Source organism: Gadus morhua, chromosome 5 (assembly GCF_902167405.1).
Source record: "Gadus morhua chromosome 5, gadMor3.0, whole genome shotgun sequence".
NCBI classification, from domain to species: Eukaryota; Metazoa; Chordata; class Actinopteri; order Gadiformes; family Gadidae; genus Gadus; species Gadus morhua.
The window spans coordinates 16529202-16540633 of record NC_044052.1 but is presented as its reverse complement, the minus strand read 5'-3'; the positions used below and the strand labels follow the sequence as shown (position 1 = coordinate 16540633).

The window sequence follows — 11432 nt, the reverse complement described above, 5'->3', positions numbered from 1 at the left end:
GAATATTCATATTTTAATGAGGGAGGTATCGTTAATGATAGGTTGATGGGATAGGACAATGACTCGACTGTGAGAAACACAACAAAGGGCCACAGAGTGTTAGAGAACTATTTTTTATTGCCAAATTGTGTCTGGCCTATCTGATGTGCAAATACAACGACTATAGCATAGCTTGGAAGATATGGGTGACGCAATAACAAATTAGTGTGTTCAACATTATTTTTTTTTTCTTTTAGTTGCTATTTGTTGCACTAACATAACCTTTGAGATTGGCATATTTGCTTTCTGTTGGTAAGGAGACCAATTTCTCATCATAGATTAGGATATCATATCCTTTTATAGCACCCACCCACACAGCTCACAGACACACACACACACACAGCTCACACACACACACACACACACACACACACACACACACACACACACACACACACACACACACACACCCACTGCGGCAAAAAAATAAAGAGGACAATGAAGCATTCATAGTTTATCAAACCTTTATTATCAATGTGTAATACCTAATGTCAATTACAGTCCTATTGACCTTAACAAGAGGCCAAAGTTCTCTTCCCCTTCAGCATGTTAATGACACGGATATAACATACATGCTAGGCTATACATTCTACATACCATTCTAATGATATAGTCATAAACAACCAGTAATATATTTTCAAGTTGTTGTTTTTTTCCACATAGAGGTTCTGGTTGGGCTTCTAGCTCAGGTATGAATACATTCAGGTAGACTGCAGGTTGAACCCAGCCCCTTTCTGCTGAAGGTTTAATACCCCTAACCCCTAAATAGACTGGATTTATACGTGTGGTGGTCCAGATGGATCTGCTGAGTCTTGCCCATCCTCTGTGTGTGTGTGTGTGTGTGTGTGTGTGTGTGTGTGTGTGTGTGTGTGTGTGTGTGTGTGTGTGTGTGTGTGTGTGTGTGTGGGGGGGGGGGGGGGGGGGGGGGATAACTGTCTGAGGGAAGCCACTGGCCCCCGACAATATGCCACTCAATGTTGTGTGTTACCAATCGAAACAAAGACTAAGGGGCTATGTGATAGGTGCGAAAATCGAAGGATGAATGCAGAAAAATATAAACATCAAGCTTATCTTATCGTAAATATGTCTTGCTTCATAGGGGACAGTCAGGAATGTGTTTCACAACAAGAGGAATGTCCTTTACATTCAAATGTCAAAGTGACTTAATGCAGTTCAGATAACGAGTCTGAATGTGAGGGAGTGCCAAGCATCAGGTTCACAAGTTAGTACCCCACATTTTTGTGGGGTACCAGGTATTTTTGTAATGAAGACAGGCCTAACTGCTGCCTTTTTCCACCAAGTGAGTCATTGCACACAGAAAAAATGTCCCTCGCTATTTCTAAAACTGTAACCATAAAAGGTACCTAGGCTCAAACAACTTCACTTATCGCAGGCAGAAGCCAGATAGAAAACACTTGTGGTGTGACTGTGACCATTGACATAACATCCCATAATAATAACGTCCTTTTTTGGGCAATGTGATGGCCTACATTCCAGGCAGGGATTATTCCTCCAAGAACTTGAATATGCCTATTTGCTCGTCTCTATTTCAGCTTCCCTCACATTTTTACCGGCTGGTCTTGAGAGGCGGGACCTTGTAGCCGGGAAGGGCGTTCTTTTTGCGGTCAGACAGCGCAGTCATTCCAAGGGGTGGGTCCTCCGGCGCAGAAAGGAAAACCCACCTTTTTCATTGTTGGGGACGCGGTGGAATGTGATGGTTTGATCTTACAGCACAGGGAATGTGAACGTGGAGAAAAGACACAGAGAAAGCAATCCGGTCAGAGTGATAAATAATACAATCTCCCCTCATTTTTGCTCCCGGGTACGTCTAGCCAGCCGACGAGTATGTGGAAGAACTTGTGTTCACCGTCACCGAGTCATCTTGTTCGCTTCAACTACTCTCCGTATCAAATCGCGTGAACTTGTGGATTACCTGCGTTTCGCGCTTCTCGCCAAGGCACGCGATAGTAAGTATTCATGTTAATTTGTCAATTGTTTTAAATCGCTATGGGATGTGTGCGTGGCAGCGGCTTGCTTACTTCGACAATGTCGGTACTGCAGAACTCCGAACTGCGGCAAGTTTGTACCCCTCCTCCTCCCTCCTGTTCTGTCCTATCCCCATTTGTCAGCCGAAAATCCGGTTTATTATCATTTTCAAACCCCATCCAAAGATGGTTAATGATACGCCATAGGCCATTGTCATAAACCGTCCAAAGGTGGTTAATGATGGTGACCCTACAGTATATTTCTGGGTCACGAATGGGGCTAGTTGTGTCGTAGTCTGAGGAAGCATCCAGGACTGCGGCGATAGCCAGGTGGCATCAACAAAAAGTAGCAGTGATATCCAGTTCTTACTTCTTGTTTTAGTTATCCGCCGCGGGGATTCGGGATTTGAAATGCAGCCCTTTTGTCAGTCCGATAAAGTTAAGTTAGTTGTCCCTTTGCTCGGTGCCATCCAAATGGAGACAGACGTTTAACCATTAACAATCTTGAGGACGTATTTTACGTCATTGTTCACGACAAGGAATTCCTTGTACACATTTTTTTTTAATGAAGCGAAACTGTTTCTCCCAAATGCAGTCATACTGTGCAAATAAAACCCGGATTAGGCCTATTGGTGGGCAAAGAAAGACTGAAAACAAATCGGCTATATAACCCAAGATGTCTGATGAATGGCCAGCAAACTGCCTAACGAGAATAGTATTGCTTAGGTAGGAAACATAAACTGTCATGTGTTGTGGTTCGTGTATAGTGTAACACGCACAAAGCAACGATCACATTTGTCTGGCACATTTTAGCACCTCAAAGGCATAGGCCTTAGCCAGAGGTGCTAATGAATGATGTTTTGGATCAGTCCTCTGGCAGATGTGTTCAGGTGCCAGTTTTAAGTCGTCAATCCTGTGTGTGTGTGTGTGTGTGTGTGTGTGTGTGTGTGTGTGTGTGTGTGTGTGTGTGTGTGTGTGTGTGTGTGTGTGTGTGTGTGTGTGTGTGTGTGTGTGTGTGTGTGTGTGTGTATAAAGTTGATGTGTTTGTGCGTTGCTGAGGACTTCTCATAGTCATAATTTGGGGCCAAAGCTTGTGCCATGCAAATTAATTGTTAACGTATGAACACCTCTTCTGAACAGACTAACCCCGTTGCTCTAACAACTGAGATGAACGACATGTGTTTGATTCCTTGTTCAACACACCGGCCCACTTTGCTGCTGCTGGTTCTGCCTCTGCTGCCGTTTGTCAGCAACCAGAAATGGCGGTGGCAGAGGTTGATTACTAAGCTGCCAGGTGGGGCTCGTAAAAAAAAAAAAAGCAGAGAGGCAGGGTGATGGAGGGGGACCTGCCTTGACCTGTTTCAGACACGAAGAAGGAAGGAGAGAAAAAAAAAAAAGCAACTAAGAAAAAAACCTCACTGATCACTTTCCAGTAAGGAGCTGCCTGCCTCCCAGCTAGCTGTAGTTGATGCCAGCTACCAGCCTCTCTGCTGCTTGCTCTTGGCTGGCTCACCAGAAGCCAGCCAACTCCCCACCCACACCACACACCCACATATCCCCAACTTAAAGCACAAGTATCTGCAAGTCAGCCCCGTGGAGGAGGCGGCAGCTGGGCTTAGCCTTGCGGTTAGAAAGGCTTTTTTCACAGACAGTTTTCTATCTAACTTATTCTCCAGGGTTCTTTAACTGCTTCCTCACTTCAACAAGAAGCTTAATAGAGATACTTGAAGAAGTAGTCATTTTAAGTTGTGTGTGTGTGTGTGTGTGTGTGAGATCACAGTGTTTACACATCCTACAAGTTTCTCTGCCAGGTATTCTTTACTTCAGGTTTGACTGGTGTATGTGTTAGCATGTGTTTCGATCTTTTTGGCCTGACGGCAGGAAAGCTTCTAAGAGGATGTGACCTTTGGCTGTTACCTTTTACAGAACGTAATGGTTCGAACACTTTCAGAGACCTCTGTTTACACAACAGGAGTGCCACTGCCAAAGCTGTTCTCTTGACCATGGTACTTTGACGCCTAAATGGAGTTCCTCATCATCATAGCCGCACAGTCAGACGGCGATGGCGTTTTTGCGTCTATCTTGCATTTCATTTGGTCCAGGATTGTCGCCCGCTATCTGTTATATGTATCCCCCTAGCCCGTCCTTCATTTTATGACACACGGTTCCACGTCATGCATTATTTGTTTTCCACTGCATGGAACACTGCAACCGCCCAATGAAGCTGCCTGTCTTGCTTCATGTCAATAACCTTAAACCAATCATTATGGGTGTCCAATAATGGTAATTACCACGGTAAAGGCTGGCCCTAAGGGATTACGGAGTGGCTTAACGGCTGCTCTTTGGATTCAATTAAAATATTGTGGTTTTATGCTTCAGAGCCCCAAACCACTGGGCACGTTGGAGCTAGTCTACCGGTGGTAGTGTAGTGTTACCTTTTATTTGGGCACAGCATGGCTTGTGTTGTGTGTTGCCATTGGCTGAGGCCTGGAAGAGTGTCACATCAGAGGAGGTTTGATCCCTCTGAGCGGCTCTAGTGATTAGACGATGCAGGTGCTGTCTTTACAGGTTTTGTCAAGGGAATCAAAGACGAGTGACAAACCAGAAACCACAGTGTGTGTGTGTATATATATATATATATATATATATATATATATATATATATATATATATATATATATATATATATATATATATATATATATATATAATGTGTGTGCATATTTGCAATCAAGTAAATATATCAAGCATTTGTTGTTCATAGCTTTCCACCTTCAGATAATTATAAAATCCATCATTCATTTTTTCTTTGTAATTTATTCAATAATAATGTATTGGATATATTAACAGACAGGCAGCTGGCCAGTTGCTCTTCTAGTTACATAACATTATTTTGATGAGGAAAAAGCCCTGTGCAAACAGAACATTGCCCTCTTGGTCCATCTCCCCGTGCTTTAATTGATAGCCCACACAGCACTAGGGTCGGATATTGTGGGTCATATGTTGTCCTATTATTAGTGATGGACGATTCACTTTTAGCCTCAACACCCGTCTCCCAAGGGATGGAGTAGTGGAGGACATGCACGACACACAGGAGGGTGGAGTAGTGTTTAAAACAGGACGGGTGGGCAGAGGGGTTCATCTTTAAAGTAGCCCAGATGAATCGTGAAGTCGCGGTCTTGCATAAGAAGCCGTGTGTGTGTGTGTGTGTGTGTGTGTGTGTGTGTGTGTGTGTGTGTGTGATAATGTAATAATGGGTTTAGTATCCGGGCTGGAAGCTGCAGTTAAGAGAACGCCGGCCAGCTGGTCTGTGGGACTGTCGGCCGACGCACACTGTATGGACTTCTCCATTCCTCTCCTATCCATTCTCTCTTTCCTGCCAGCCTCAACCTCCTCTTCAGGTGCCAACCTATCTCTTCTCCTCCTCCTGGTCTCTCTCTCCTGTTCTCTCTCTCTCCCCTGCTCTCCCCGCTGCTCTCTCTTTTCCTGCCGACCATCCCTTTCAGAATTCCTTATCAGCGACAGTGCAGGGCCCGGCTTTACAACTGCGTGTGTCTGTGTGTTCCAGTCGTGTACGTCGTCGGATAATGGAGAGAACAAGTGTCGCTCATCAACCAGACACAGATATATCTCTGCCCTTTGTCAACAATGCCTTGAAAGCGAGACTCTTCGGCATTTGTTTGTGATTTGTACCATGTACAAATCCCATGGATATGCTGGTGTTTGTGTGAGCGTGTGTGGTCTGCATTGCCAGTGCCAAGCCTTCCCGGCCTGTCCCCCAGACCGTTTCCAACGAGGGCCGTCATTACTGAGCTATGACGTAGGTCTCTGTCACGGAGGTCTTGGAGTGCAAGCCCCCCATTGCAGGTGACACTGGCCAGGCCGAGAGTGTCTTTTGAAGGACCACAAGGTTTAAGTTGGGCGCTGGGCGCTGTTGTCTCTAGGAGGCTGTGTGTGTCCATGTGACGGCAACAGATTTTCCGACAGGGGATTTGGAGTAGAATTAATCGAAAGGAAGATTAAAAAATGCTGTATTTGAATGGGTGCATGTATTTCAAATGTCTTCAATTTAACATTTATTTTCCCCAATTTGATCAGAAACGTACTAAGAAGGTTGGATCCAGACAGCAATGTTATGTTTAAGGCTTTTAACATTTTTAAGTCATTAATCTATTCATCAAAAGCAATATAATAGTGTTGGAGAGACAATTAGCCACAGATCTGTGTAAAGGCTAATGATAGACTACACTGCAAGTATAACTTCTAGGTTCGATTAATATCCAAAAAAAACGATCTCTTAACTCCAGCTAAGCTGCTCCCTGAAAGTCTTATCTCTCACATCAAAGGGCCTTGTTTCTACTTCTGTGTACTCTTAACATTTATGAATCATAACGTTCATTATTGTATACGGTTTACTGCGTCATGCCATTGTCAAGCAGAAGTGATGATGGTATTCTAATAAGAATAACAAATTGTTTTCCACCACAAGTCACACAACAAAACAACAAACCAAAATTAAACCATCGGTGCTACTGATAAGCTGAGCATAAGTTACCTCGGGCCGAGGTAGTAGCAGTATATTAGCCGTTAAACTGAAAGCAAGCATTCCCTCTCCAGCCACATATTACAATTGTATACATTCTCCCCAATACATAACACGCCAAGCATAACATAACACTTTCTTTCAAATATATACTTTATAATGCATTGTGAGGAGTGCAATTCTCACCATGCATTCACAAAAGGATTTTTAACGGATCATAAACACTCTTTGGCTACGCACATATGTGTGCTGAATTGTAAATACCAAGCAAAATGGCACGCATGCTCCTTCTCTGACAACCTGGAGCATTTACCTGCTGCTTGCTCCCGCCTGTAGACTCATTTACACTTACTGGCATGCATGAGCAGAGGACCTTTATCTCATTCTCTCTTTCTCTCTCTCTCTCTCCCATAATCATTTGCTCTCGGTTCAGGCTATAGCCAATCACCCCTTATTTCCTTATGACCAGACTATATCTATATTGCATTTGTTTTACTGTTAGTGACCTTGACTCTCCCCAAGAATTGGGAAGAGTTTTTTTTATTATTTTTTAACAACCGCAAACTGTTTATATTGGTAGTCCGGTCGGGGCCAGAGCACAGACGTGTTATATTTGTATCCGTCTGCCTGTCTCGTTTTTATTTATTCATTGTAGAGCAGGGAATAAACTACAGTGCCTTGGTGGGCCAAATGTACTGGTTCTTTTTTACTGTTCTTAATACACACATACAGGGCTAAAGCCCAAGGCCCACATAGGTTCTGATTGCATTATGTTGGTTAATGTCCATCTGCCTCTCAGTCTCTCCTCTCCATCTATTCTCTCCCCATAAGAATCAGTGGGGTCATTCAGTTTAACAACTATCAGTGGCTGTATACCAACCTGGCCTGATCTCAGCAGGTGTTGGATCTTATCAATCTGTAATCACGAGTCTTGCCCTTGCTCTGTCCCATGGTGCAGCTGGAATTTGGACCGCCATCAACTCCTATGTGGGTCAATCTCCGCTACCGTTTGTTATACTGGTTTTCAAGTTAAGACCTAAAATAATCCTTGCTCCTCCTTCTCCTCTTCCTCCCCTGTGTGTGTGTGTGTGTGTGTGTGTGTGTGTGTGTGTGTGTGTGTGTGTGTGTGTGTGTGTGTGTGTGTGTGTGTGTGTGTGTGTGTGTGTGTGTGTGTGTGTGTGTGTGTGTGTGTGCGCACTCTAGGCCCTTCGGCAGGTTTTACAGTAGTACTCTTTGTTGCAACCCACCCCCCTTCCTATGCATGTTTGGTTCAATCCACGGTAATAGTATGCACAAAAAATTCACTGTAATGTATAATAATAAAAAAGTATATAATTTTATTTTATATATAGATATTATCTATTTCCCTTTAAACAGGTAACCCCCACAATCCCGATGGTCGGGGGCGGTGGGGGGGGACGCAGACTTCAAAAGCTTGCAGGAGGCACAGAGAGAATGGGAATGAGGGATGGAGAGAAAGAGGGAGAGAGATAATGAGAGAGAGTGGGGCCGAGCGAAAAGGGAGGGAGGAGACTGGGAAGTTAAAAGACGTTTCTTGTAAATTCCTTTGCCACATTTTTTTCCCTCTTTGGGGTGTTTTTGAATCGTGCGGAAAAGCCAAACTTTCCAGCACAGCTTAACTCCCTATAATGACCTGTTCTCTCATCCATCTCTTTCTCGTTGCCTTGTTCACTATTTCGGTTAGATTTAGTCATTGATTTAACCCACTTTTCCCAGTCCTTTTCTTGCTTTCTTCCCCACTCGCCCTATCTCAGTTATCTCTAGTATCCACTCTTTCTCTCCCTCCCCCCCTTGTGCTCTAAGTCTGGCCTTTGGATATTTTTGGAAGTTAATGAAAACCTGGAAATCTGAACTGCCCTTAGGTGTGTGTGTGTGTGTGTGTGTGTGTGTGTGTGTGTGTGACGTGTGTGACGTGTGTGTGTGTGTGTGATCAATAACACAAGGGTGGTACTCACACATCTTAATGTCATATGCCAAGAGAATACACAGGCAATAAGGCAGATAGATGTGTGTGTGTGTGTGTGTGTGTGTGGGGGGGGGGGGGGGTAGAGCTGGGTTGGCGTTTTTGGGTCTGTAGGAGGATGGTGGGTAGCCAGCCCCTGTCTTGGTGGGGGCGGGGGTACATTTTTGGCATATTTCAGGAGTCATTCCAGTCTGGTTCAAGGTGCATTCCAGATCTGCCCGCTTCCTCTCAGATCTCTGCTGACTGCTCAGTCAACATGTATAAAGGGCCATCCATGGGCCTTTCACTGTTTGTCTCTCTGTCTCTTAACCGTTCTCTATATTTGTCTGCCGGTCTCTTAATCATTCTGTCTATCTGTTTTTCTTTATAATGTAAGAGAAGGTGTACATTCTGTGCATTTATTCGAAATGACATATTTTTAGACATCACAACACCGGCTGGAACAAGAGGCTGATAACGATATGAGAATTGAGCCCACCGTGAACCTTTTGTCCTTCACCCAGTGGGGCTGGTATGCGTCCAGTAACCATAACTCGCCTTTAATTTAATGTGTTTTTGTGCCACCATAATAGGTCTCCTCCACGCCATGACAGTTAAACAAATGTTCCAAACCCTCTAATCCAGAAGCCCGCTTAAAACGATCCAATGTTTTGGATTCGCTGTTTCACGGGCGTTGCGTTAAAGGGCTGTTGGATGTGAGGTTGTCTGGCCAGGGTTCTGTACATCTGTAGGCTGGACCCACTCACAGAACCCAGCACTTCTCTGGGTTCGTCCAGAGGTCTTCAGGCTCCACTGGTGTTCCAGCTGGACTGTGTGTGTGTGTGTGTGTGTGTGTGTGTGTGTGTGTGTGTGTGTGTGTGTGTGTGTGTGTGTGTGTGTGTGTGTGTGTGTGTGTGTGTGTGTGTGTGTGTGTGTGTGTGTGTGTGTGTGTGTGGTCTGTTCCTGCTTGTGTGTGCGTCACATTTTAAGAGAGAGGTTTGACATTTGATGACAAAATCCCAAAATATTATTACATTTGAACTGCTGAAAGAACGATTTGAAAAAGTGACACATGGCATTATGCTGAATGCGATTCATAACAGAAAAAGTCCATAATGCTCTTTTATCACCAGGAAAATCCAATATCTATCATGAACAAACAATTAGTTTTATCCACTTGCTGGTTCGTTCCTACACCCTGATTGGCTGCTTCCTTAGTACTGACCTTGTGATGTCACTTTTATGCTTTCCGAGACCAACAGATGTGTAATTATGCAACTCATTATTTGGAACATTAGTTTCTTTGACAATCTTTAAGCATCATCAGAAGAAATCTAGAATCAGATTGAGCATATTGAAATGAGACTGCATGCAAAATAAAGGCAACCAAAATGAGGGCTGCAAAAGGCGAAGGAGATGATTTTACTGTAATCGGACACCTGTGTAAACATCCTTCCAAAAGTGATTTTAGACATCTATTTCTGTCATATACAGTTAAACAGCTGGATAACGTATGTGTGTGTGTGTGTGTGTGTGTGTGTGTGTTTATGTGTCTAGATATTGGGTTTGTTATCGATATGCCAGCAGCTTGCACGGGTGTCTTGGCCCAGAGATTGGCGTGAAGTTGTATTTCCTGCTCGCTGGGCACCGCGGAAGACAACGGTGACAGAGTGATAAAACAGGGGACGGATAGGAAGAGGCTGTGTTCTATTAACCCACTCTCTGATACATGGAACACACATAGACACAAACACTCATCGACTCACACTCATTCGCGTAATCCCCTCTGACCCACCGTAAGCCTATGATCTACCCGCCGGCTCTCAAAATAAAATTCCTCCCATGGATTATTTTTCTTGTGATCAGAAAATATACATGTTCTCGGTGAAAGGAATGTTCCGACGCCATGGCAACCGGGCCTTTTGTCCTTCCTCTCTATTCCCATAGATTCCCCACTCTTCTTAACATTTTTTCTGATATATCTGTGAACTTATTATTCCAATCTCCAGGTTTACTTAAGTGTACCGGTACTTGGATTTCTCCATTACCTCGGCCTTCATATTGTAGCTGTACTCATCATTTAGAAGCAAAGGCTCATATCCAAAGGGGCTGCAAGAAAGATCAGGAACCCTCAAAGCAAAGAAAAATCAAAGTTTTAAAACAAACAAAAAAGTCTCCTTTTTGTTGGTCGTTGTGTCAAGACGCAGTTGGACTGAAAGCTCAGACTTGAATAACTTGACTGAAATGTTATTTTCGGTTGGGGGGCCTCAAATGTTTGGAAGCAGCAACTAGCAATCACTTTCCTCCCCCATTCCCGGAGGCATTGGCCCATCCATCCCTCTGTGTGTCTTGGCATGTCTGCTCATCGCTACTTTCACCATACTTGGATTGACCCATACAGAGTAGACATCAACTGCTTTGCTATAGCCAGCCCCTCTCTCTTTTAGTCAACCCTCTCTCTTTCTGACCCTGCTTTGCATTGTTTGTGTAGTGCCAGGCGTTTTTTAACATCGGGGGGTCATTTGAGTCCTGTCCCACACCCAACGTTTCCAAAGAGGTCTCCCTCTCTCTAGCTAGCATGTCCTGACCAGACTAAACTAAGCGGGCTATCAGGGCAGAAATTAGATTGTAAAAACAGACCCTGTAACCACAATTTATATCCGTAGTCGAATAAGGACTTCAATCCTCAAAACACAGACACCCGCGCCCACCAAAAGCCTCACTTGGTGGCCATGTGCGAGTCATTATTTGGTCTACATCTGGATGGTCTTCCATTCAATCATCCCTCCTGGGCTGCCATCTGCCCGTTGTATGTGTCCCTCAAAGAGGAACGCCGCTGCATGGGCAACACCAGCCAGCATCCAATCAACACGTCTGTAACGCGTGTAGTGCCAGATGAACA

At 44.2% G+C, this 11432-nt stretch overlaps 1 protein-coding gene across 1 annotated transcript in view; it reads left to right on the top strand.

Moving 5' to 3' along the window:
• Positions 1-1629: 1629 nt before the first annotated feature.
• Positions 1630-11432, top strand: part of luzp1 (leucine zipper protein 1) — a 41380-nt gene continuing 31577 nt past the window's right edge. The window contains exon 1 of the mRNA XM_030356238.1: positions 1630-2006. The gene's annotated coding sequence lies outside the window, so the exon portion shown is untranslated. The remainder of the gene's footprint in view (positions 2007-11432) is intronic.